The sequence below is a fragment of the Lissotriton vulgaris genome, chromosome 6, assembly GCF_964263255.1.
Source record: "Lissotriton vulgaris chromosome 6, aLisVul1.2, whole genome shotgun sequence".
Classification (NCBI taxonomy): Eukaryota; Metazoa; Chordata; class Amphibia; order Caudata; family Salamandridae; genus Lissotriton; species Lissotriton vulgaris.
In genome coordinates this window covers 41,405,337-41,432,107 of record NC_141694.1, presented here as the reverse complement: position 1 = coordinate 41,432,107, position 26,771 = coordinate 41,405,337, and positions in this window count along the sequence as shown.

The following is a 26,771-nucleotide window of genomic DNA, read 5'->3' as shown; positions in this document are numbered from 1 at the left end:
ATCTGCTAAGACAACATCTAAAACCATACGGTTTTGTAATGTCATAAGTCTCTCCGCCTGAAGTTCTGTGGTGATATTACCAAGGGCACTGGCAGTAATGTTAGCTGTCGATTCTGCCACTCGAGTCAAATGTCTCAGGTTCCTACTATTAACCATAGGTCCCCAAAACGGGAGGAAACCCTTGAAAAAGTCTCCTGCCTCTTGACCGGCAGTATCCTCTTCGCTAATTACGCCTCGTACAACTCTAGTCTTATGATAATCGGCATCTACAGTAAACGTCGGAGGCAACAGATTTGCAACAAAACATGAGCCCATGAAGTCTGCGGGCAACCATGTGTATGCACGATCATGACAGATGAAGTACGTACCCTTGGCAGCCAGAAGCACAGGGATCGGGGACATTGACAGAACGTAACTTTCAGTGCAAGCACTTACTCCAAGTGAGGCTTGCGAACCACGACCCACGATACAAAAATTACCAGTGTGGGGTACGACCCATATCGGAGGCGAGCTTTTAAGCTGCTTTTCATTAGTGAACGTACTATATTCCCCTCTATCCGGTGCCCTATAGGCTTGTACCTCTGCCTTAGGGATGAGAAAAGCATCATAGATCTCATCTTCCAAATCCTGTATTATCATCGATACCACCCACTGCCACGAGGTAGGACCCGGTTTGGGGGAACGTTCTGGAGAGGGGTGGAAACCTAGTGCGCTTCGAAGCATTGTTTGGAATGCTCGAGCTGACCCTTGGGAACTATACGGTAACACCAGATATGGAATTCCCTTACCCGTAGTATGTGGCATCAACCCACACACCCAACAATTAGTAGTGTTAACCACTAACTGATGCTGATGGAGGAGCTGGATAAAGGAATTGTTGCGGAATTCTACACGTCTAGCCTGTTCGTGTTCTGGTAACATATGAAAGGAATGAGGAGAAGCAGTAGAAGTAATGTTAGGGTAAGGAGTAGGAGTAGGGGTAGGAAGTAAGAAGTAAGACATAGTGTAATACACCCCACCCGCCGAAAATGCAGAAGCAGTTAAAAACAAAACAAACAACTGGGATACAAAACATTTCGTACGACTAAGTTTCTGCAGCTTGACTCTATATGCCTGAGCTCCTTCCAAATCATTCAGCTTCGAAAATGCCATTTCCCTACGACCGTCCGCAACGTTTCTTGACGCACTTCGTTCTGTGCAGCAATAGTCAATCCCCAGGAGTTCCTAGGAACCGACGGTCTTTAACCTAGTGTCAAGACCTACTGTCCAGAAGGAAGTACGCGTGCGGCCCTACGGCCCTCAATACACAATATGTATATATTAGCACAATATTTCTCAGCTGTGGAAGAAAAAGATACAAGGAAGAAGCTTGATATATATATATATACAAAACAATTTTCAATGATACGAATGTTCAAAGTTGATCATGGGAAACGAAGATATTGCAGTTATCAATTTCAGCAAAGCAAGCAAATTTTTATTTGTCCTTAGTGTGAGATCGCAAAGAATATCGATGTTTCCCGGGACGTGTCTGCACGTCGAACAAAGGATCTGTCGAAGAGACAGCGTCCTGCTGATCAGTTCGTTGGTCTGGTCTTGAGTCTCTTGCTGACAAATGTTCAACAGTGGCTTTCTGCTGCGCTGAGGGTTCTCCAACAAGCTGTGCGTCGCTAAAAGGTACAAACGCCGGCAATGTTTCTGTTTCTGTTGACGCAATGCCTTTCCTTACCCACGGGTCTGCCGACAAAGGAATAGGGACTCGCTTACAATGGGTAGCATGTACCCAATTTTTCCGCCCCTCAAGACGAACGGCAGTCCTCGTGGCCAGGAGCACCTGGTAAGGTCCGGTGAAGCGAGGGTCCAGATTGTTTTTTCGTGAAAAATTTCGGGTAACCACCCAATCTCCGGGCTGGAGCTGGTGGCCTGGACCCTCCGTCTGCGTCGGCAAGGCGTCGTAAACCTGTTGATGAATTAACCTCAGTTTAGCAGTCAAGTCATGTAAGTAATCAATCAACATCGGAAACTCAAGATCAGAGAATATTCCTGGCCTAGGAACCCCCCACACATTCGCAGGACGGCCGAACACTATTTCATAGGGACTGAGCCCTATTCGGGAGTGTACAGTCGCCCTAGTTGACAGTAATGCTAGAGGCAAAGCATCAGGCCACGAAAGTCCAGTCGTAGCTTGAATCTTCGCTAATTTTAGTTTAAGGGTGCCATTGTACCCTTCAACCAATCCAGCTGACTGGGGATGATTGGCGCTATGGAATTTCTGATTTATTCCAAGGCCCTTACACACACTCTTCATCACACTTCCAACAAACTCACTTCCGTTATCTGACCACACGACTCTAGGCATTCCATACCGAGGAAAGTATTCCTTCAGTAGGATTTTCGCAGTAGACAAAGCAGTATTGTCTTTGAGGGGATAGGCCTCGATCCATCGGGAGAATGCGCAAACCACAACCAAAACGTATTTCAGGTTATTGCATCGCTCCATATGGATGAAGTCCAATTGGATCACCTCAAAGGGATACAAAGGAGGAGCAAAACTGCCAGGGGGAGTTGGGGTTCCTTTGCCAGGATTGTACATTATACACACCATACAATTCTTCACCAAACGTTCAGCACACTTAGTAATTCCATCATTCTTCCACACATCAGCCAACAACTTGCAAATACCTTTCGCGCTAATATGTGCTAACCCATGTGCCATTTGCACAACGGCCAGTACATACGCATCAGGCAACATCCATCTTTTCTGATCTGACAAATCAATCCAGCAACCATTCACATCCAACCTTCCCGTACTTTCTTTCCACTTCATCTTTTCAGTGTCGGTGGCCTCATTCTGAATTGCTTTCACACTCTCTATAGTATTCTCACACATACTTGATTCTGTAGGCCACCTAACCGAATTCGTCACATACATTCGAGTGCTAAGGTTCCGGGCAGTCTCCTTAGCAATCTCATCTGCAAACGCATTACCACGACCAACATCATCCGTCACTTTACGATGCGCACTACATTTAACAATTGCAACTTGAGCAGGCAAAGTCAATGCATCCAAAAGATCGTTCACAAGCTGGCCATGCTGTATTTTCGTGCCATGTGACGTCAAGAAACCACGTTCTCGCCACAATCGTCCGAAACTATGCGCTACACCGAAAGCATACTGACTATCGGTGTACACATTCACACGTTTACCTTTTGCTAATACACATGCTCTAGTAAGAGCGATCAGCTCTGCAGCTTGGGCAGAATTCTGACTCAATCTCGCAGTCTCAACAACAGTATTCAATGTCACCACAGCATAAGCAGTAGTCACATCACCATTCGGCAATTTAAAACATGACCCATCCACATACAGGATGCCATCCGGGTCTTCCAATGGGGTGTTTTTAAGGTCCACACGACCTTTTGTTTCCTCCTCTGTCCGCAAGTAACAGTCATGTTCTGTTACTGCATCTGACTCTGCACTAATTGGTAACAAAGTTGCCGGATTTAGGACATTACAACGTTTTATCTGAATGTGGCTTGCCAAGAGCGTCAATTCGTACCCAGATAACCTCGCACTCGTCAAGTGCTGAGTTTTCGTACGGTTCAAAAGAGTATCGACTGCATGCGGAACCATCACCGTAAGCATATTATCCATGACCAATCCTGCTGATTGTCGGATGGAGACCGCAGCTGCCGCAGTTGCTCTCAAACAACTCGGCAATGCTCTAGCTACTGGGTCTAAGGTCGAGGAAAAATATGCACATGGACGTTGCTTACCACCAAAAGGTTGCGTTAAGACGCTTAAAGCACAACCTTCCCTCTCGTGAACATATAACGTGAACGGTTTACTGTAATCAGGGGTACCTAACACAGGAGCCGAACACAATGAATCACGTAATTCAGAAAAACTTTTCTGACATTCTTCCGTCCATGGTAAAGGAGTCGAAACATCCTTGCACGTAAGAGCCACCAATGGTTTCGCCAGCAATGAAAAATTAGGAATCCACTGCCTGCAGTACGATGTGATACCTAGAAAGGCACGCACATCTCTTTGGGTTTGTGGCACAGCCATGCGCGCAATCGCTGCAATTCTCTCTGGGGTCAATCTCCTTCCCTCCTTTGACAATAAGTGACCTAGGTAGGTTACTTCTTGACAACAATATTGGAGTTTAGAAGGTGACACCTTGTGATTTAACTCACAGAGATGTTGCAGCAACGACACTGTAGCAATTTTGCAAATGTCCTGAGTATCAGCAGCCACCAATAAGTCGTCGACGTATTGAATTAAAGCCGCACCAACCGGCAACCTAAACGCATCTAGTTGACCCTTCAAAGCTTGACTGTAAATCGATGGACTTTCACAGTAGCCCTGAGGAGCGCGTTTGAACCGGAAGCTACGTCCACCAAGAGAGAAACCGAAAAGGTCCCTGCTCTCTTCGGCAATCGGGATGCTGAAAAACGCATTTTTCAAATCAATCACCGAAAACCATGAAGCTGTAGCTGGAATCAGAGTCAGTAGCGCCGTAATGTCAGGCACAACAGGGAATTGAGGAACCACAATTTTATTCACCTCCCGTAAATCGATAACAAAACGATAAACAGGCGGTTTGGTAGGATCAGTACGTTTAAGAATGGGCAGTACAGGACTATTGCACACGTTTCCCCGAGTTTCTTCAATGACATCTTTCTCGATCAAATCATAGATGATCGCTAACAAAGCTCGTTCACCATCAAGGGAGATACGATATTGGGGAATACGTGGCAATCGCACATTCGATTTCAACTGAACAACATAAGGGGAGATATCAAGTAGGCCCACGTCATTTGGACCCGTCGCCCACAAAGATGCAGGAAGAGAACTCAATTCCGGTGGAAGCTTATCGAGGGACAAGTACATGGGAGAGACTACCCTCTCTCCTAACGTAAGCTTTACACCCGCAGGAGAACAATACAAAGTCGCATACAAGCGTTTAAGCAAATCCAGACCCAAAAGATTTTCGCCACAACCAGTAGACAAAATCAATGGAGCTTCGAGCTCACGTGGCCCAATTTTAAGGGGCAAAGGGCGCGAAACTGGATTGCTAACGGGGGCGCCAGAGAATCCAACGGAAACATTTGTTAAGCCAGACAAAGGTGCGCCAGGGAGTTTCGAATGCATGATAGAACTTTTCGCTGCACCAGTGTCCAACAGAAAAGGCTCAACGACGCCCGATGTAGCAACTGCGACGTAAGGCCCTCTCTGATCAACCGGAACTGATACCACTCCCTCTCCTTGTCTTTGGCTGTCCTAGTAATTACTATCGTCAGGTCCCTGATCGACGTAATAATCGTCTACATTGTACTGCGCAGATCGTCCTTGCGATGATCCACGTTGATCGAAACAGTTATTAGAATTTGATGAATGGTCAGAGCGATCATTCTGAGCACCACGACCTCTACCACGTGATGCGTGCTGTGCACCACCACGACCTCCTCTAGACGAATTACCACCACTACGGTCATTTAAAGCAGGACAATTGAATTTAATGTGTCCCTCCTGTCTACAATAAGCACATTGATTGTACCCTAATGAAGATCTCTGAAAAGATGAATCATTACGCGGCTGCGATTGATTCGATTGCGACTGCGATCTATTCTGCTGAGGCGCATTCTGATTAGAACGCGGCGGATATGCTTGTTGTAACAACACTTTAGTTTTCAGCTCTTTCGTCTTTTTATCGGCACGGTCATTTTCCTCTTTTTCTCTATTTTCGTAATATTGTGCCGTAGCCAATATCTGAGCTGAGGTAGAAACGGCCCATGAACTTTCTGAATTTTTCAATTTATGGCTCAAGTCGGGCAATAAGTTCGATACGAATTTATCCACAAACAACCTCTGTCCACCCTCAGTACCCATATCCTGCCCACTATGATCGACGAATGTTTCCCCGAACCTCGTAAAGAAGTCTGAAACACTCTCATCTTTCTTCTGCTTACAGGCTGACAACTTGTCCCAATTTACCCTCATAGCTGGCATAAGCGTTTTCATTAATGTAATGATTCGCTGGGGAAGAAGTTCAATCAACTGATCGGGTTTAGTAGCAGCCACTTGTCCAGCGTCTGCCGCTGTAATGGCAGCCCAATCACCACCTAATTCATTCGCGTGATCTTGGTGACGAATCTTGGCCCATACCGGTTGCGGTACGACATTGCCAAACAACATGTCGATATCGGCCAGATTCATTATCGTAGCGTCTACGAGCTGCGATAATTCTTTGTAATACCCCGCAGGATTTTTGCGAGGATCAGGCAAAGTTTGTTTCACCTGAAGCACTTCCGATCGTTTCCAAGGGAGGTGTATCCACACTCTCTGGAAATGTGCTGGTATTGGAGCATTAGCATTAGTATTATCAGCGGGTACCCAAACTGGCGGAACTTCACGCATAGGATATTGGCCAGACCCATCTCGTTGTTCAATGTCCTCAACGAACAATGCATGAGGAATAGGAGCGGGACGAAGAGATAGCAACCGCTCAATAGCACGTCGGACATTAGTGTCGACTATCAGTCCAGTTGCGAACTGAAGCCGGAGTTCAGACAGGGCGGTCAGCACCTCGTCAGGCGCATTGGCCGCTATCTGATCATGTAAGAACTTGCACATTTCATCAAACACATATCTCTGAGTAGGTATGTTGAATTGATCAAACGTTTCGAGGACAACACGAGGTGGATTTCTAACAGGGTTTATCATCCAACCCATCGCCATATTGTATAGCGCAACACGTTCTCTATTACCAGGAAGCTGGCTACGTCTCTGTGGACCATCAGAACCTGCAGACCCAAAAACAGGTCCGAGCGACTGAAAGAAGTTTGTCGCAAGGGGAGAATCACGATTACGAGTAGAGGGAGAAGAGTAAGACACAGGACTAACAAGAGAAGGAGTAGAGACGTTAGCAGCAACAGGGGTTAACAACACAGGAGCAGTAGCGGGAACAGGAGTATGTGGAAGCGGAGGAGCAGTAGGAATAGAAATAGGCAAAGGAGCAGGAACAGTCGGAAGAGCAGGTGCAGGTTGAGGAACTGGTGGAGGAATTACAGGTGGAAGAACAGGTACGGCAGGGACCACAGGAGCTGCGGTACCCTGTACGTACGGAGGTGGCGACTTCATAAGATAGGACATTAAAGAATCCTCAACTGCCTCTTCCTTCTTATCCGACTCCGTAGGCAAAACAGGATAGCATTTGTCTATGGACATACGCTGTAATCTCTCAAACACTTCCTTATCCTTATCCTCCTTATCACGCTGAAACTGCTCAGCTTTCTTCACTATAGTAGCAACAGTATCTCGCTGACTACGTTTATTTTGTCTGATCTCTTTCTGTCGGGCTTCTTTGCGCCAGAACCGAAAGGCATCAAACATGGCCGGCCTTGATTTACGTTCGAACAACTTTATTTCCAAATTATCTAAGATCGACGCTTCGAAGCTACCGTGAGGTGGCCAACGAAGATCGCCGTCTTTCTTTGTATATTTGATCCAATAATCGTTAAAAGCAATCGGGCCTAGCCCATGTTTGCTATATAAGTCATATGTAGGAGTTCCAACCGGAGGTATCGGACACGAGTCCTCCAGCAGGGAATCCGCACCACAAGGTCTAAAGCAACTGAACAAAGTACTGCGACCAGGCATCTTGCACACTAGCCGAGTTTCACAAACTTCAAGGGTTACGGGATTTCGGGATTTACCAAGTCCCAGCAAAGAACTAAACCCTCGGTCTTTGGCGGCTGCAGTCGTCAAACAAATACAACAACAACAAAGTACGCTAGCAAAGTGTCACCGACAAAAACACTCACACAGCGTGTACAACAAAGACACCCGCTAAAGTGTCTACAACAAAAACACTCGCTAAAGTGTTTACAACAAAGACACTCGCTAAAGTGTCTACAACCAAGAACTCTGGGAGCGACCCACAAATACTTAACTCAAAGATCAATGGCGTCCTCAGGAAGGCCCGTCAATCGTCTCGCTATACCAAGGTCTACGCCAGGCGCCAAAACAGGTCTACAGTCAGGGCAGCAGTCCGTCGCAGCCGTTAGGAGGCGGGAATCTTCGCGGGAAAAGTCTTCGGGCCACTTATTTCGACAACAGGATCGATGAAGCGGGGTGCACCTTCCCTCGGAGATTTCACACGAAGTTCCTCACGATCGTCGGGCTTGGACCGGTACCACTGATGCAGCCCCACGTTGGGCGCCAACTGAAGGACTGGGTTCTTTGGACCCAGCGGTGCCAGGGCACAACACCTGAAACCTTCGTGGGTAACCTGCTCCGGCGTACAAGTCACAGAGACACGGGACACTTCCTTCGGCGTCAAAGAGTCAAGGTTTATTTACTGCAGGGAACACAGAAGTCACAGGAAGTACATCGAGTGTAGTTCGGGGAGACTGCTTCAAATTGTATTTGTGGATCGCTCCTTTTATACAGTTTTTACCCATAGGATAACATGATACACACTAGTTTACAACCTGGTTCCCACAAGTCGCTCTCAGAGGGGTCGCTTAGATCACTTTGAAACACACAAGATCCGGAACATAAGTGCGGAAACATTTGGCGATTCCCAACTGTAAAAACCCATCTTCCCACCATTAGCAAATTCCAATCAGCAGTAAAGTAGATCGAAATAGGAACGAAGACAGGTGCAGAGGAAGACGGAGACAGTAGGGAGATCGGAAAGGGTGTAAAAGGGGAGTGTCGAGAAGCACGAGATACAGGCATCAAAGGGACGTGCCTAATGAGATGCACGACTGAGACAATAAGCCCGTGCGGCAAGATGAGCCTCGAGCGGCGCCATCTGCCTTACAGTAGCATCCCCCTCGTCATAAAGACACTTACAAAGAACATGCGTCTTCCGCCATATCTTGGGAGTCCCAGGGTCGCGAAGCGGACAGCGTCCGTTCGCTGGCTACTTGAGGGCAAGAGACAAAATGGATGCCGTATCTAAGATGGAACCCGTGGGTACAGATGACAAACCCACATAACAAACGAACGGTTTAAGTTAGCACAGCGAAACTGCGCACACTTACAAAACTCGTCATTTGCGGTTCATAGATACTAGACTCGACCATATTCGTGCGAGTTAAAAACACCACTTACAATTGTCACGGAACCTCAAGGCTGAGGGGGAAGAGAAAAGGTTATTGTGGGAAAAGGTGAGTTTTGAGAAGTTTTCGAAATTTCATATGATTAGGTTGAGACCGGAGTTGGATTGGGAGAGAGTTCCAGAGGGTTGCGGCGACCACCGAGAAACGGCGACCACCAGTACGAGCTCTTTTGGTTCGGTGGACCTTGGCCAGGTTGCCTTGCGCTGACCGTAAGGGTCTGTTCGGGGTGTATGGGTAGAGCATAGATTTTAGCATTGGGGGTCCTTGGTTTTGCATAGCTCTATGGGTGGTACAAAGGGACTTGAATTTGACCCTTTCGCGTATCGGCAACCAGTGCAGTGTCTTAAGGGCAGGTTTGGCTGAGACTCTACGGGGGTGCCAGTGAGTATCCTTGCAGCGGCATTTTGTGTTCGCTGCAGGACATTGAGCGTGGCTTCAGGGGCACCCAAAAAAAGGGCATTGCAATAGTCCAATCTAGATAATATTAGACCTTGCATAAGCATTTTCTGGGAGGTTGCGGGAAGTAGTGGAAGAATCTTCCTGGTAGATCGAAGTAGACCAACACAGGTGCCGGCTGTTTTTTTGGCTTGTGTTGTCATGGAGAGATTCTGTTCCAGCCAGAAGCCTAGACTTTTGATTTCAGTTTCAGGCTGGGGAATGGGTCCTAGGCATGACGGCCACATAGCAGTGGGGAGGGATGGTGGTTGGTGTCCCAAGAGCATAAGCTCGGTTTTTGACCCATTGAGCTTGAGCCTTGAGTTAGACATCCAGGCATGTATACCTTCTAGGCAGTCATGAAGGTTTTTGATTTTTTCTTCCTCGAGTGAAAATGATACAATCATTTGGGTGTCATCAGCGTAGGTGATGGCTTTTATCCCAAATGGGGAGACCACATCCTCCAGGGGGGCCATGTATGTATTAAACAGTGTAGGGCTCAGTGAAGAGCCCTGGGGGACCCCACACTGGAGGGAAAGGATATCTGATCGGACGTTCCCTTCACAAACCTGGAAGGTACGGTTTTCTAAGAAGGAGGAGAGCAAACATAGTGCTGTGCTTCTCACTCCTAGTTCAGATAATCGCTGTATTAGGATCTTGTGGTCCACCGTATCAAATGCAGCGCTTAGATCCAGGAGGATCAGTAAGACCGATCCCCCTGAATCCAAGATGCATCTAGCCTCCTCTACCACTTTCAGGAGGGCTGTTTCGGTCCCCTGGCCTGGTCGGAAGCCTGTTTTTGAGGGTCGAAGAAGATTATTGGATTCGAGGAAGGCTGACAATTGCTGGTTAACTGCCTTCTCTGCGATTTTGCTCAAGCCAAGCAGGAGAGAGATCGGTCGAAGGTTGGATAGGTCTGATGGGTCATGTCCTGGTTTTTTCTGTAATGCCTTGACCATGGCATGCTTCCAGCTGGGGGGAACCACTCATTGGCCCAGCGAGGTATTAATAAGGTTAGTGGCCAGGTGGGATATGGTAGGTCCGACTTGTTTTAAGATTCGAATTGGAGCAGGGTCGTTGGGGGAGCCGCTTTTAAGGTCTGATAGGGCTTTCAGAAAGTCATCGTTAGACAGTTGGTTAAAGCTGTCGAGGGTGGGTCTTGGGGTAGGGGGAGGGGGGCAGCAGGGGGATTGCTTTTTGATTTGGGCGGGAGTGACTGCAGAATGTTGGTGATCTTGCTTTGGAAGAAGCCCGCTATTTGGTTGCATCTGGCAACTGAGGGTTGTTGAAAGGAGGGAGGGGTGGGTATTTTGCGAAGTTCTTTGACTATTTTGTAAGTCTCTTGGGATGAGCTAGATGCAGCTTTGATTTTTTTGTCAAAGAATGAGGCTTGGGCTGCTTTCCGTGCTGTTTTATAGATCCTCATTGCAGTTCTATACTCTTCCTTGATAAGGGGGTCCCAGTTTTTTCTCCACTTTCTCTCGTGGATTTTACAAATTTTTCGTAGGTTCCTGAGTTCTTGTGAGAACCAAGGCGACTTAAAGGATTTATTTTTCTTTTTTTGATCTTGTTTCGGGGCGATAATGTCCAGAGTGGACGTGAGCCAGTTGGTAAAGTTTTTATCTGCATTAACCGGGTCAGGGAGTGGCAGGGGAGCGGAGCGAATTAGCTCCTGAGTCCATTGCTCAAATGATATTTTAGACCATATTCTATCGTATTCTCTGGGAGTTGGTGTGTGGGCCTTTTTTACTTGAATTTGCCAGATAAATGGGAGGAGAAAATGGTCAGTCCAGGGGAGAGGGATCGCTGGTCGAATCTCAGTTTTGGGGAGATTGGTGAAGAGAGGGTCCAAAAGATGACCTTTGATGTGCGTAGCCTCTGAGTTGATTAAATGAATATCGAGTGCTTTTAATTGTGAGGTGAGGTCCACAGCTGTTTTGTCTGTGTTGTCCTCGAAATGAAAATTTAAATCACCTAGCACGATGAAGTTAGGGAACGAGATGCAGGCGGAAGTAGTGTACTCAAGCAATGAGTTAACAAAATTTCCTGGGCTGCCGGGTGGGCGATATATCAGAGTGCCCGTAAGTGATTTGTTAGGGGTTATCTGAAGAGAGAAATGGGTGCTTTCGCAGTCATTTATTTCTCCTTCTTGTAACCTACATACAAAGGAGTTTTTGTGGACAATTGCTAGTCCTCCTCCTATTCCCTCCTTCCTGTTTTGATATTGTATAAGGTAGTCCTGGGGGAGCATGTTAACAATGTCCGCTTCGGAGTGAGATGTTAACCAGGTTTTCGTGAGGAATAGAATATCTAGTTTTGAGTCTTCGATCAGCATCAGCAAAGGTGCCACAAAGACGCATACCCAATTCAACCGCAGCCTCCGGTCCGTGTTCATCTTAAACACGTTTAAGGACCGTCGGCAGGACAGTCATAGACGGAGTGCCGTAACACCTTGCGTAGACCACCGCAAAAGTTCTTCCCCAGGTCTCACAGTCACCGATTTCGGGGGTCAAGTCCTTCGGTAAGCTAATTGTCAGAATCCTGTGTTTTTCTCCAGGAGACGTGTTAGGAAATACTGCTTCCAGTTGGTCAAACTTTTTGGCAAGCCATAAAGGAAATTCATCCTGTTCTTGGGGACGCTTGCCCATCACAGCGCTGACCATAACGGGACTGAGCTTCATTCTGCCCTGTCCGGCAGGAAGCGCCGCACCACCCGGAGCCCCGCCCGGGAGATTGCGGGTAATGTATTGCACTAACGACCTAATCACGCTAATTGCGACCACATGTAGCCATCTTAACTCTGCTATGTTACATGCTCCATGCAGAGGATGAGGCGTAAATCCAGCCAAAACAGGCCAAGTTGCGCCTGGAATGAACAAAGGACCTAACCTCGGAGCTGCTAAAGAATGGGGTAGGGCACCATTAAACCAAACTCGATGCTGCCAAGTATCAATAGGAATCTCCTGTGCACTATATGGTGCATATTCTGCTGGCACAGCCGTGGGAGTGTACGTGTCGAACACACGAGTATTTGCATTCAAAGCTGGGAAGGTTACCCATGAGTAGAAAATCTCATACGGGTAAGCCACCTCTGCACTCTCTACCATGATCACGGCCATACCATCTTCGGGCACATTATAAATCTGCAAATGATTGCGCACCGCAATGCGGCTATTTTGCACAATGTCCACCGCAGCCATAGTGACACAGAAAGAAAAAAGGTACAAAGGAAACTTTGTAGCACAATTGGGTAGTAACTCAATGAAACCTTTTAGAAAGATTCAAGCTTGAAAAGATCTATACGCATACAGGCAGGTTTGTCCGACACCACTGTTAACCGGAAACAATAGTGAAGGGGTTAAGGACCGAATGATGTACTACTCAAGTATCATGCTATAAGACCACCAACGATTGGGCGCCATGTCGCAGGGATTCCGTGCTCAGACAGAACTGTGCATAGAGGCTTGGAACCTCAGTGAATTAGGGTGTGCCAAAACTCACCTTAGTACCCAAAAATCCCCTACCAGACTAGCTACAGTGTCTCAATGGTTATCTCAAACTCCCAATGCTTAGACAAACCAGAACATGGACTTCGTACACCTCAGGTAACGTGGAACACATGAACACTCTTTCGTTATACAATCATTTCAATCCAGAACAAGGAGTAAAAGAGGACACGTGCATATTTGAAATGTTTATTCATTAATGCAGTGTTCTCAAACGCAGTATCTTAGCTAATACAAGCAAACATATTATAAGAAACAAATTAATCAGCATAGTCACTAGTCCATAGAACACAAACGGTGCAAGCATAGTATTATGCTAAAATTAATAGGGTTTAACAAAACCTAATTCTCACCCTCCCTAGCTAGTATATTATATTATATCTAAGAAGGTCGCTTGTGGGCTTTGGCAGAGCGGCCCCATACCTCAAGATCCTAGTGGTAAGGGATCACATCATCAGCAACCAGCGCTTCTGCATGCAAAGCACCATCAAGTGTGTTTGTATGCTCTTGTGCAAAGCAATATAAAACGCGCCTAAAGCCAGAACTTGGCTGCAGCTGCATGTATGTTATGTCTAGGAAGGTGCGAAGATCAGTACTCACAACAACCACTGTGTTGAGATATCCTTGAAGGTTTCTGCACTCACTGTACAGACACAGCTCGCCAAGCAAGGCTGATATCAGAGTAACAACATTGGAAAGGGGAGACCACTCGGTCCCCCCGAACGTATGGATGGGTGCCCCGATCCCCCGGGAAACCAATGTGGGCGGGGGGGCGTGTCCCGGCTGGTATGCCCGAAGCGGCGTAGCCGGAGCACGCTCCTTCCGCCCAGAAGAGGTTGGCCTAGACACCAGCCCGGAAGTCTGTGCACGGATGGGCGTACCTGAGGCGGGCCCCCGCCCTCCCGCAGATGGATAAATAGAGCGGGAATCCATCGAAGCTTCCTCTTGTTCCTGTGCTCTGAAGGCTGCACCACTCGTCGCTCGTGAGCCCTCTAGGGAACAAGCTGCACTTTTTTGAATCTTGTAATCTTTGTTTTTCTCTTTCAGGATCAGGCGTGTGGAAGATCGAGTCACCCTTGCGAGTCAAGTCGGACGGAGAGATCGAAGTCATGCCTGGCAAGAAATCTGGAAAGAGCTCCGAGATGGAGAGAATGCTGCGCACATTGGTGAACCAAGTGGCGGTGATGGACCGAAAGTTGGGTAAAGTTGATTAGATCGGTCGTGGCTTAGCGGCCGTCAGGAAACAGGTGGCGGCCCAGAATGTCCCCTCAGGGCGGCCTAAAAGAGTCATAGGACCGGCATTGCCGAACGTCGCCCCGGGGGATAAGGGTAAGAAAAAGAAGGGGAGGGCAGGTCCTAGTGAGGTCCCAGTCCCAGGTCTAGCTCCATTGAGTCCCAGCGCGGACATTCCCGTTGCGCCGGCGGCCAGCCCGGTACCAGGACCGGATGGGGGTTCGCCAATTCCCGTGGTGATCACGCCAATGGGGGATGACCAAATGCCCCCAGAATTAGCACTTCAGTTAGCAGCGGTATTACCATGGCTAAAGAAGGGAGCAGGGGGATCGGCGGCTGCGGGAGACCCGGCTGAAGAAGCCAGATTAATTATTGAACAGTTGCGGCAGTCAAGGGATGCCGGGACGGGGAATGTACCTTCTATTTCCCCGCAGATGGCGACGGGGGTCACGGCTGATGGTCGGGTGAAGACAACGGACGCAGCTGGGAAGTCGGCTGAAACCGGTAAGAGAGCGTTGCCATTGGTGGGGGAGGGTCCAGTACCCTCAAGGCGGGAAAGTGTATCGCAACATATTCTCATGGTTACAAAGGAGATGGTGTGGGGAGACAAGTATATTAACATGTTTTCACTTTTGACTGACCATCGTGAGTTAGAATATGCAAAGACCCAGAAAGATCTTTGGCACCCCAGCGTATGGCGGGCCAAGATGGCGGAATTCAGGGTCGATGAGACCATGGTGAACTGGGTCAGGGCCTTTTCTATTTTTACGGCAATTATTGGGGAGCGTAAACCAGAAGTGTTGACTGATTTAGCGTGTTATCAGAACAGGATCATGAATTTCCATGCGATGTATGGGGGAAATGAATGGAAGGGTTACGATGTTACCTTTAGAAAAGCAAAGGAGTTTAACGAGGCATTGACATGGGATTGTTTGGATAGAGTGTCATGGCATGCTCAGCTCTTGCCGGGGCCGGCGGGTACTTCGGTACCAAGCACGTGTGGCTCTGGGGCATTCCATCAGAAGCCGTCGCAGCCCTTTCGGGCAAGCACCGGTGGGGATCCCCAGCCCAGGTCTGGCGGGAATAGAGGCAAGCGAGGGGTTTGTTGGGGATACAACAAAGGAACCTGTACCAGGCCTCAAGGAACGTGTAGGTTCCGTCACGCTTGTTCAGGCTGTGGGAATTCCTCACACCCGGAAACCAGTTGCCGATCTAAAACCAATGGTGCGGGAGGAAAGGGGGGATCCAAGCAGGATTGATGCGGTGCCTCGGAAGCAAACATCTTCGCCCGTTGATATCTTGGCTTTGACCCCATGGCTGAACCGATACCCTGATCATGCGTCCGCCAGGACTTTGAGGGATGGCTTTTCATATGGCTTCAGGATCCCGGCGGGCAATTTTCGGGGGAGCCCCTCCTGTAAGAACTAGCTGTCTGTTCAGCACAACCCGGCGGTGGCCGCCAGAAAAATAGCGAAAGAAGTTTAGCTTGGGGCGAGTGGCAGGTCCATTTGGTGGCCCGCCAGTTGCGGAATTTGTGTGTTCTCCTTTAGGAGTAGTTCCGAAGAAAGACCCGGGGGAGTATAGACTCATCCACAATCTATCGGCCCCTAGGGGGGCCTCGGTAAATGAGGCTATTGACCCCGAGGTATGTTCAGTGAGGTATGCATCGTTCGATGACACAGTCGTTCTGTTGAATCGCCTGGGCCCCGGTGCATTGTTAGCAAAATCAGACATTGAATCTGCATTCAGGTTACTCCCGGTAAACCCTCAAGACCAGCGCCTGCTGGGATTCACTTTTCAAGGAAAATTCTACATGGATAAATGCATGCCCATGGGATGTTCGATTTCATGTGCCTACTTTGAAATGTTTAGCTCCTTTTTGGAATGGGTGTTCACCGAGGCCACAGGGCATAGACAGGTGATACACTATTTGGATGATTTCCTTTTCCTGGGCCCAGCGGGCACTCAGGACTGTGCGCAGGCGCTGCAGGACTTCTGCACACTCATTCGGGGTTTTGGGGTCCCATTGGCGCCAGGTAAGACGGTGGGGCCATCTACCTCACTAGAGTTTCTGGGTATTGAACTAGACTCGGAGGAGGGGTGTTTCCGTCTGCCGGTTGAGAAGGTGGCCAAGTTCAGGGCTTCCTTGGTACAATGTCTCCGAAAAGAAAAGGTGACCCTGCACCAGTTACAACAGACAGTGGGCCAGCTTAATTTTGCATTAAGAGTGATGCCGATGGCTCGCCCTTTCTCGCGCTCCATAGCACAGGCTATGGTGGGCTTTAAAGAAAGACACCACTGCACTAGACTGTCGGCAGAGGTTCGCCAGGACATGCGCATTTGGTTGGCATTTCTGGCGGATTTCAACGGTCGAGTGGTGTGGAACAAACCCCCAGCCTCGTCGGACGAACTGGGATTGTGGACCGACTCGGCGGGGAGCGTGGGATTTGGCGCAATCTTTGGAAACCGGTGGTCGGCACAAACATGGCCGGCGTGGTGGCACTCAAGCGGCCTAACAGGTAACATTGGATTCTTGGAGCTATTCCCCATTTGGGTGGCTCTGATGGCATGGCCAGAAGACTTTAAGGACCGCTCAGTGGTGTTTTGGTCAGATAACTTGACAGTGGTCGAGTGCATTAATCACCAGGCTGCACGCTGCAAATGGGTCTTAAGGCTGTTGAAAGAAATTGTATTGCAATGCATGAGATTGAATGTGCAATTCAGGGCAAGGCATGTGCCGGGTGTACTGAACAACGCAGCTGATGCGCTCTCTCGTTCACACATGCAGGCTTTCAGGGGTTATCTACCCACAGCGGACCTAGTGGCGGCACCTTTCCCGAAGCACTATGGCAGATCGGTGCCCCGGACGACAGGACCTCGTGGCAGCCAGTTTAGCGCCCAGTACGAGAAAAGCTTATGAAGGAGCGTTCCATTCATACTGCACCTTTTTAGGGCCGGTAGGGGGGCATAGCTGGGGGCGGGAAGAGTCCTTGCTCCGATTTCTGGTGGCACTTCATAAAGAAGGCCGGTCGGCGGCAACCGCCAACAGGTACAGGGCTGCCATATCATTCATAGCACAGCTCCACGGGATACGGGACCCGACGAACTCCTTCTTAGTCAGGAAGGTCCTCCGCGGCTGGCAGCGCTTGGAGGGTCGCAGACAGGATAAAAGGCACCCGATTGGGTTGGACAGATTATACTTACTATTAGCGAAACTGGATGAGATATGCTCCTCGCCCAGTGAAGTAATACTGTTCCGAGCGGCTTTCGCATTGGCATTGTATGGGGCCATGCGGGTAAGTGAACTAGTGGCAAAGAATAAGAAGGATGTGGGGGGAGGTCTATTCAGGGATCACGTCCAAGTAAGGGGCGATTCTCTGCTGATCTCATAGCCAGGTCAAAAACAGACCAGGAGAATTTGGGGAGTAGTGTGGTGCTGCAGCGCGCCCGGGGGAACCCCGGTTGTCCAGTACGGTATCTGGAGGCCTACATGGAACAGAGGTTGACAACATGGGGGGGGACCCTGCTTAGACACGAGGATGGCACCCCGTTGACAAGATTTCAATTTCGGAGGGTGCTGGCAATTACGATTGCAGCGGCGGGCTTGAACCCGTGTGATTTTGGGACCCACTCATTCAGAATAGGGGCCGCTACGGAGGCTACGGCTCGGGGTCTGCATACAGAGGAGGTGAAACAGTTAGGCTGTTGGTCCTCGAATTGTTTCAAGAGGTATGTGCGACTGCACATGTTGTAAAAGACTGATGAAATGCACTCACGCTTGCTGTCTTTTGTTTGGATTACAGTTTCGCAAGCCTGTAACGCGGGGCGGAAATTGGGATCGGCCCAACACCAGTGGACCAGCGGGATGGGATCACCGACTGGAGATCAAGTGGTATGGGTCGTGGGCCACTCATACGTGAGGCGTGCCGGGGACATATTCAAGGCAGGTGACGTGATTCACGCATCTGCGGAATAGGGGTTCAGAGTGTCCTTCCACGGGAAGGGAGGCTTCTGTTTTGACCAATTGCAAAACTTTGTGGAGGAACTCTTAGGGCGGCACAGGTCACCGCCATCTGTACTCATAGTGCATGTGGGAGGTAATGACTTGGTGAGACTGGGAAGACGGGTGTTAGTTGAGCACATATTGTCTGCAGTCAGTTGGTTGGCCAAGAGGCTCCCTGGGTGTACGATCGCCTGGTCCCACATGATTCCCAGAAGAATTTGGCGGGGGGGTTTGTCTGTGTCAGCATTGAACCACTCCGTAAAGAGGGTTAACAACAAGATTGGGAAACTGTTTCGCTCTGCTCATCTCCAGAGCATTCCCCATGGGTGTATTCCGGGGGATCACTATTATTTGAATGATGGTGTGCATCTGTCCAGGGCTGGGAATGACTTACTCATAGGAGACTTCGTAGCATGGCTAGTGGGATTGAGGAGGCATGACCTTTAGGAGGTGTGGGGGGGCCGGATAGTCGGTCAACTATCCGGCCTGTGGCGGTAAGGTCATGATCGGTGAGCAGTGATTTCAAGGTCCCTAGGGGGGGCGCCACCCATTATGGATGGGAGCGCCCGGGGGGAGGGGGCCATTGGCCCCTCCCACGGGGGGGCGGCACCCACTACGGATGGGTCACCCAGCGGGAGAAGGCCATAGGCCCCTCCCAGGGGGAGACGGCTATATGCCCTTCCCACGAATTTCCCGGGGGCCGGATATCCGCTCCGGCGGAAGAGAGTGTGGGGAAGGGGGGGAGTCCACGCTGTCCTTCTTACGGATACCTCGCACGGGAACTCGGACGACCTTAAGATGGCGTCGAGTGAAAGGGTGCCCCCACGACAAGGGAAGTTACAGTTGGCTGCGAGGGTAAAGTCCTCTGCGCATGCGCCACTCACACCGTGAGGGCGGGAATTTGGTAATGGGGATCTGACACTGGTTAAGACCTTGCCGTTGGCCCTTAATGTTAGGTTGTACAATTTCAGAATGATATGCATCTTCAGGATGCTAGACTCGGCTAGGAAACCTTTGTATTAGAGATTTGTTAAGGTTAGCTAAAAACTTGTCTTCTTCAAAATGTAATTGAAGTTGAAATTGTACATGATTCATGAAACGTTTTAATTTAAAGTTTTAAATTTTGTTTCATATTTTAATAAATACGGCCGGGGGGGTGAGGCCCCCCCGCCTTCCAAAAGTTCAAACCTGTGTCTGTCTCCTCCTATGGGGAATTGGTGTTGGGAGGGGTGGCGGGCATCGCGGCCCATAATTATTCTTGCATGAATCAAAACATTCTACTAGGCTCAAAGCTAAAGCAACAGCCATGTGTAGTGTGCAGAAGCAGCAGAAAGGTAAAATGGCGTTTAAACTCCTAAAAAGCTTATGCTAACTTAACACAGCATACAGGCTCTATGTATCTACACTAGCAGCCCGTCCCGACGTTGTCTGGGTATGAATTGCTGCCGGCCAGTAGTATATTGTTTTGTAGGATTTCGTTTTGATCGCATTTCTTATCTGTGACAGGCCTGTGAAACGCTCCAATTCACAGTGCACCGCTGACGCATTTAACAGTGCGCGTTCAGTAGTGTGTGAACTCGAGTTTCCCTACTTTATTTTTCCTTGCAATATTATATAGCGGGAACTCGACAACATGGCATGAGGACAATTTACATTACAGGAGAACACATTCATTTGTGGTAGGCACAGGGAGACAAAGCGATTTGCCTGGAATCACTGGATGTTGAGCTGATGCCGAGATTCGAACGTAGCTCCCCAGCTCGAAGTTTGCAATTCTAGAACTTGTGGTGGGAGATGTGTCTAAAAGTGTATGTCGGTGCTGGCCATCAATGAGAGAGACCTGTGCATTTTTCAAATGGGTGGTGTAAAAATATGAGTTTGTTTCTGGAGATATGGGCTGCGGTGCCACCAATGTACTTACCGGGGGAGGGTAAACACCCATTATTCCGCAACTTTCTTTCCGCATACTATCACTCCACATACTTTCATTACGAAATTACCATGACTCAGCAATGCCATTATGCATTATAACGCATGGCATTACATTTTATGTGCTTTTACCATGCATACATTTACAACGAAATTCGTTGTAAATGCCTGAATGGTAAAAGCATGTTTTTTTTAAATGTTTGGGTATACGGGTATATGTTTTCGGGGTACTGAGGTATATGTTTTGGGGTGTTTGGGTATTTTAATGGTTCAGATATAGTTTTGGGTTATGGGGTACAGGGGTAGTTTTAGGGTTCAGGGATAGGTATGGGTTTTGGGGTACAGGAGTATTTTTAGGGTTCAGGGCTAGGTTTGGGTTTTGGGGTATAATGGTATTTTTAGGGTTCAGGGGTAGGTTTGGGTTTTGGGGTACAGGGGTATTTTAAGGGTTCAGGGCTAAGTTTGGGTTTTGGGGTACAGGGGTTTTTTTAGGGTTCAGGGCTAGTTTTGGGTTTTGGGGTACAGGGGTATTTTAGGGTTCAGGGGTATGTTTCGGTTTTGGGGTACAGGGTTTTTTTTAGGGTTCAGGGCTAGGTTTGGGTTTTGGGGTACAGGGGTATTTTTAGGGCTCAGGGCTAGGTTTGGGTTTTGGGGTACAGGGGTAGTTTAAGGGTTCAGGGGTAGGTTTGGGTTTTGAGGTACAGGGTATTTATAGGGTTCAGGGCTAGGTTTGGGTTTTGGGGTACAGGGCTATTTTTAGGGTTTAGGGATAGGTTTGGGTTTTGGGGTACAGGGTATATTTATTGGGTTAAGATGGGTTAGCGTTTAAGGGTGTTGGGGTATTTTAAGGAGTAAGGTGGGTTATGATTATGGGGTGCAGGCGTATTTAAAGGGAGCAGGGTGGGATTAGCACGCAATATGAGACATGGCATGAAGGGCGGAACGTACCACACGCCCCCAGCGTTTGTCACGGCCCCAGCACACGCCCACAGCACAACGCAGACACGCCCACAAGGGACTACTTTGCTGGCACGGTTCTTTTGCCTTTTAAATGTATATGGTGGGCGTCTGCATAGCCTATGTCCTTCTGCTGCAACTGCCCTTTCCAACGCTGTATTGGGTGTTGTGATTGGTGCTGTGGTTCCTGAGATTACCCGCCTCAAAGGTTTGGGCTCTCTCTTTATTATATTAGTATGGATATCAAGGAGAGGGATCTTCAAGCTAAGACTTGATCACGGCAATGGTGGAAGATTAAGGACAATATTTTAAAAGGGTCGTGTAAAATTAAATTACTGCACGTTTGTATTTTGTACATCTTTCCAATCGGAAAGAAAGAGATAGTTACTTTCGGCATTTAGAAACCTTCAGATCAGACGAGTGCTTGATCTAATGACATTTGTGATGAGGTAAAAATATGAGATTGTATTTTAAACTTGCAATATTTTTAGGCATGGTAATGAAAAGAACAGTTTAACTTCCTAAAGAAAATGACCATTCAAAATAATCTGAAACATTGGGCTGCTTTGGAACTTTTTAATAATGGCAACTTTTGCATGCTCAGCACAGCATACTGTTTGTTTGCCGCTTTTGGATGAAGGTTTGGTATCCTATGATGCACTTTTTCACTTTTTTTGCACTGCTGTCTGATCTTCGGGAGCACTTTAATGTGCTTACCGCATGGAATTTCATGACTTGTACTTGGCACATTTTCTTTTATTTCTCAAAGGCCTTCTAAAAGCTCTGTAAGTCCTAAGTGTCACTATATTTTGCTTTAAATTGGGCTCCTCCTGTTTAGTACTTTACTGGAACCTTCTGGGTGAATCTTCGAACATTATGTTGACTTTCTTGCTTACTTGCAAAGTTCTCTGGTTTTCAGTGGCACTCTAAACTAAAGAGGTTTATTGGATAGTATATTTTATTGTTCTTGTACAGAAATGTTTAAATTCTGAAGGTACTTTAAAAGTATGTTCTTGCTCGTTTCACTGAAATACCATACTTTATAGAAACAAACTAGACACTTCGAAATGGGACCCTGGCGTTGAAAGTGAAAAGTGTTATTGTAATTTAATTATAGTCTATGTTAGCTATAGGGTATGACTATGGAAGTATAACAATGCTTTTTAATAATTTTTACACTGTTTAAATATTAGAAGATTTAAAAAAATATATTATTGATATTTGTTGAAATGAAAAATACAGTGTTGCGATGATTTTTCATATTTGTTTTGATACTATTGGCATGTTAAAATCTAATGAAATAATATTGAAACTTGCTTCGACCATAGTGATGCTCATCGGATGTATGCTACCTTTGAGTACACTTTGGGCCAGATTTACCAAAGTCTCCCCCAACGCAGCAGCCACAAATGCAGTGTTGTGTGAAAGGGAGAGAGCAGGAGAGCGCAATATCTACAGAGATATGTCACTCTCCTCCCCTCTCCCTTGCGTCCTCACTGAGTTTTGCTGCTGAGCGCCACGCACACTCCTTTGCGCCATAGTGCAAGGGTGTGCGCATGAGTCTACCATAGGTTTTGTACTGGAAGACTCCCTTGCAGTACAAAGTACTATGCCTAGACAACTCTTAAAACCTTTTAACACTAAATAATGAAAGCAGCGCTTCGTGCTGGTTCGAGTTACTTTCAGACTACATAGCAGTGCAAAACAAGTTTTGTACTAAATTACAAAAAAAACATTCTGCACTGTTGAGTTTTAATTTTGTGAGGTAAACAAATCGCCCTTTGTCTTGCAACTGCGGGAAGAGAGCTGTGACACTAATATTTCACCCATGCAAGTGTGTAACCTGAACCTCACTCTCATGAGTGTCCAGTCGTGATTAGGCCTTCAGTGCCAGCCACACAACTAAAGGTATCCTAACTGTGTGAATCCCTCACTCAGACAACACAGCCGCCTCCCCCTTGGTGGCTGATTCCATTGATGTGCTTCCCTCTGATCCGCTCTGCCTTACACGGCCTGCAGCCGGACTGACCAGCAGGGCAAGTAGGCAATCCCCCGGTGAGGCTGGAGCCCCATAAGGCCAGTTGTGGCACATGGAGGCCGGTTTGGCCTCTAGATTGGTGGTGCATGTTAGGTGAGCCCAGCGGCAACTTGAAAGAGTTGCTCTGATTCAAGCGCGCATTAGCACTTCAACACATGGGGGCTGAATTCATCATTCTTGCCAGAGCTGTTTAAGTTCCTAGTCTGGCCCTGACAAGACCCAAAGGCCTTCCCCTGTTTCTACGCTTGTGTACATGTTCCTGTTAGTAGCCAGGGGCTGATGACCTCTCCACATTTCTCTGCAGGCCATTCAATCAATCATTGAATTTATATAGCGCACTACTTACCCAGAGGGTCTCAAGGCGCTGGGGGGGGGGGGGATCTGCTACTGCTCGAACAACCAGGTCTTGAGTTGCTTCGTGAAGGCGAGGTGGTCCTGGGTCAGGCGGAGGTGGGTCGGGAGGGAGTTCCATGTCTTGGCAGCGAGGTAGGAGAAGGACCGTCCCCCTGTGGTGGTTATACGGATGCGGGGGACGGCGGCGAGGGCGTGGCTGGTCGAACGAAGCTGGCGTTTGGGAGCGTAGAAGTTGAGGCGGCCATTAGCCCACTTACCTCATATACAATCAGCCGCTTCAAGGTGCTGCTCTTTTTACATGTTAGCACTCACCATCTGTGGGGCATATCCGCCATTCTGAAAATGCAGGGATGCACCATATCATTCAGCTGCCTATCGGCAATGCAGGCACAATCGCACCATAGTGCAAGGGGGGAATAAACCTTTACAACGCAGTCATTACATCGCACTACCTTTAGATAGCAGTCATTACATCGCAACATCCTTTACATCGCATGTCATTACAACGCATCCATTACATTACATGTCACTACAATGCATGTGATTACAATGCATGTCACTACAACGCAGGCATTACATCGCAAATCATTACAACACATACCATTACAATGCAGATTACCCTTACACTATCCGACACTTACCCTACTGTTACACTCACTGGAGTTAGAATAGTAATTATTACCCCTACACTATCCAACACTTACCTTAAATGCAATGTAATGGTATGCGTTTTAAAGGTATAATGCGATGTAATGGAATGCATTGTAAAAGAATGCGTTGTAAAAGATGTTGCGATGATAAAACTGCATTGTAAAGGCATGCATTGTAAATGTATGCTTTGTAAGGTCATACATTTGTGCAAGGGTGCCTGCATGGAGGGAATGATTGTTTATGTGCAGAAGGTGTCCCTTCCTCTACATAAACAATCACTAATGGTGATTTGCAACTCCTATGTGTGATGCATTGTGCAGCACGCATGGAAATAGCAATTCGTCATTTCTTTATAATTGTTTATCTGCAATAAGGGACACCATCCTGCACATCAGTAATCTTTTGTGGTGATTTGTTGTTTCTATGTGTGCTGCGCAATGCAGCACACATAAAAACAGCAAAAAGTAAGCAAATTTTTTTTTTTTTTTTAAATGAAATTTTTTTTATTTGGAAACCTCATGATTACATTGCGTGCAAATCAAATAGAGGCCAGAAGGCCATGAAACAATAACATCCAGACGTCAAATTATCGAGCAACAGAGGATAATTACACTGTATACTCCGGCAAGACCGGTCACGTTAAAGCAGGATAAACGAGCAGAATTGTCAACAGTGGTACAGGATGTAGGAGGATTCCAGTTTAAAATAAAGTTGAAGGATTAGACTAAATGCAATATTACGACATCATTCACCATGGTACACAGACAAAATATCGAGTTTTAAATTTCGATATACAATTATATCGAAGTTTAAATATCGATGGGACAAAATATCGAAGGTAAGTAATATCGACAGTCTTAATATCGATATTAGTATGATATCAGTAATATCGAAGTTTTAAATATCGATGTCAATAATATCGAAATAAATAACTTCGATGTTACTAATATCAATTTTTAAATAAATTTAGTGTATATTATATTGTATTTATTATGTTTTATTATTTATTTTTAATGTAATTTAATTAAATATTGTCTTTTACTACTGTAGCGGGTTGTGGGTTTATAGGGGAATAGGGTGGGAAGTAATTTAATTATGTTAAATTAATTATTAATTAGTAGGAATTATTAATTAATTAATTGAGAATTATTTTTTAATTAATTTTAATTAATTGATTACTTGATAAATATGTTCTGTAGCGGGTTATGGGTTTATAGGGGAATAGGGTGGGAAGTAATTTAATAATAATTAATTAATTCATATATGTTTGTACATATTTTAATTAATAATTAATTGGTAATTATTTTATATTAATTAGTTAATTAATTAATATAATTTTGTGCATATGTTTAATTATTAATTAGTTGGTAATTAATTATTATTAATTAGTTAATTACAATAATTAGAGTAATTTTTTTATATATAATTTTTTGTTATTCTTAATGAATTAATTGGGAAAAATAATATTAATTATTAAATTAAATTAATTACAGCTAATGTGCTAATATATTTACTTTATTGTTATTGTTAATTAATAATTAATTGGTAATTAAATAATATTAATTAATTTTGGGTAAAGGAGTATTTTTAGGGTTCAGGGTCAGTTTTCAGTTTTTGGGTAAAGGGGTATTTTTAGGGTTCAGGGTCAGTTTTCAGTTCTTGGGTAAAGGGTTATTTTTAGGGTTCAGGGTCAGTTTTCAGTTTTTGGGTAAAGGGGTATTTTTAGGGTTCAGGGTCAGTTTTCAGTTTTTGGGTAAAGGGGTATTTTTAGGGCTCAGGGTCAGTTTTCAGTTCTTGGGTAAAGGGGTATTTTTCGGGTTCAGGGTCAGTTTTCAGTTTTTGGGTAAAGGGGTATTTTTAGGGTTCAGGGTCAGTTTTCAGTTTTTGGGTAAAGGGGTATTTTTAGGGTTCAGGGTCATTTTTCAGTTCTTGGGTAAAGGGGTATTTTTAGGGTTCAGGGTCAGTTTTCAGTTTTTGGGTAAAGGGGTATTTTTAGGGTTCAGGGTCAGTTTTCAGTTTTTGGGTAAAGGGGTATTTTTAGGGTTCAGGGTCAGTTTTGGGTTTTTGGGGTACAGGGATATTTTTAGGGTTCAGGGTCAGTTTTGGGTTTTGGGGTACAGGGATATTTTTAGGGTTCAGGGTCAGTTTTGGGTTTTTGGGGTACAGGCGTACAGGGTAAAAATAAAAAAAAATTACATTAAATCAATTAAATGAAATTAAAAAAAAATTACATAAAATTATTACGTGTTTTATTTATTTTAAATGTATATGTATTAGTTTTAATTTTGTTTTAATATTTTTATTTAATATTTGTAAAATTATATGTATTTTAAAATTATTTTTACATTATTATTAATACATTTAAAAAAACGATATTTTTAATTTCGATATTTTTGTACTACGATATTATTTTTTCGATATTTTTGTACTTACCTTTATGAAGATATGACTCCGATATTTTTGATGTCGATATTTTTGTGCCGATATTTTTGTATTTCGATATTCTGTCTGTCGATATTATGTCAGACAT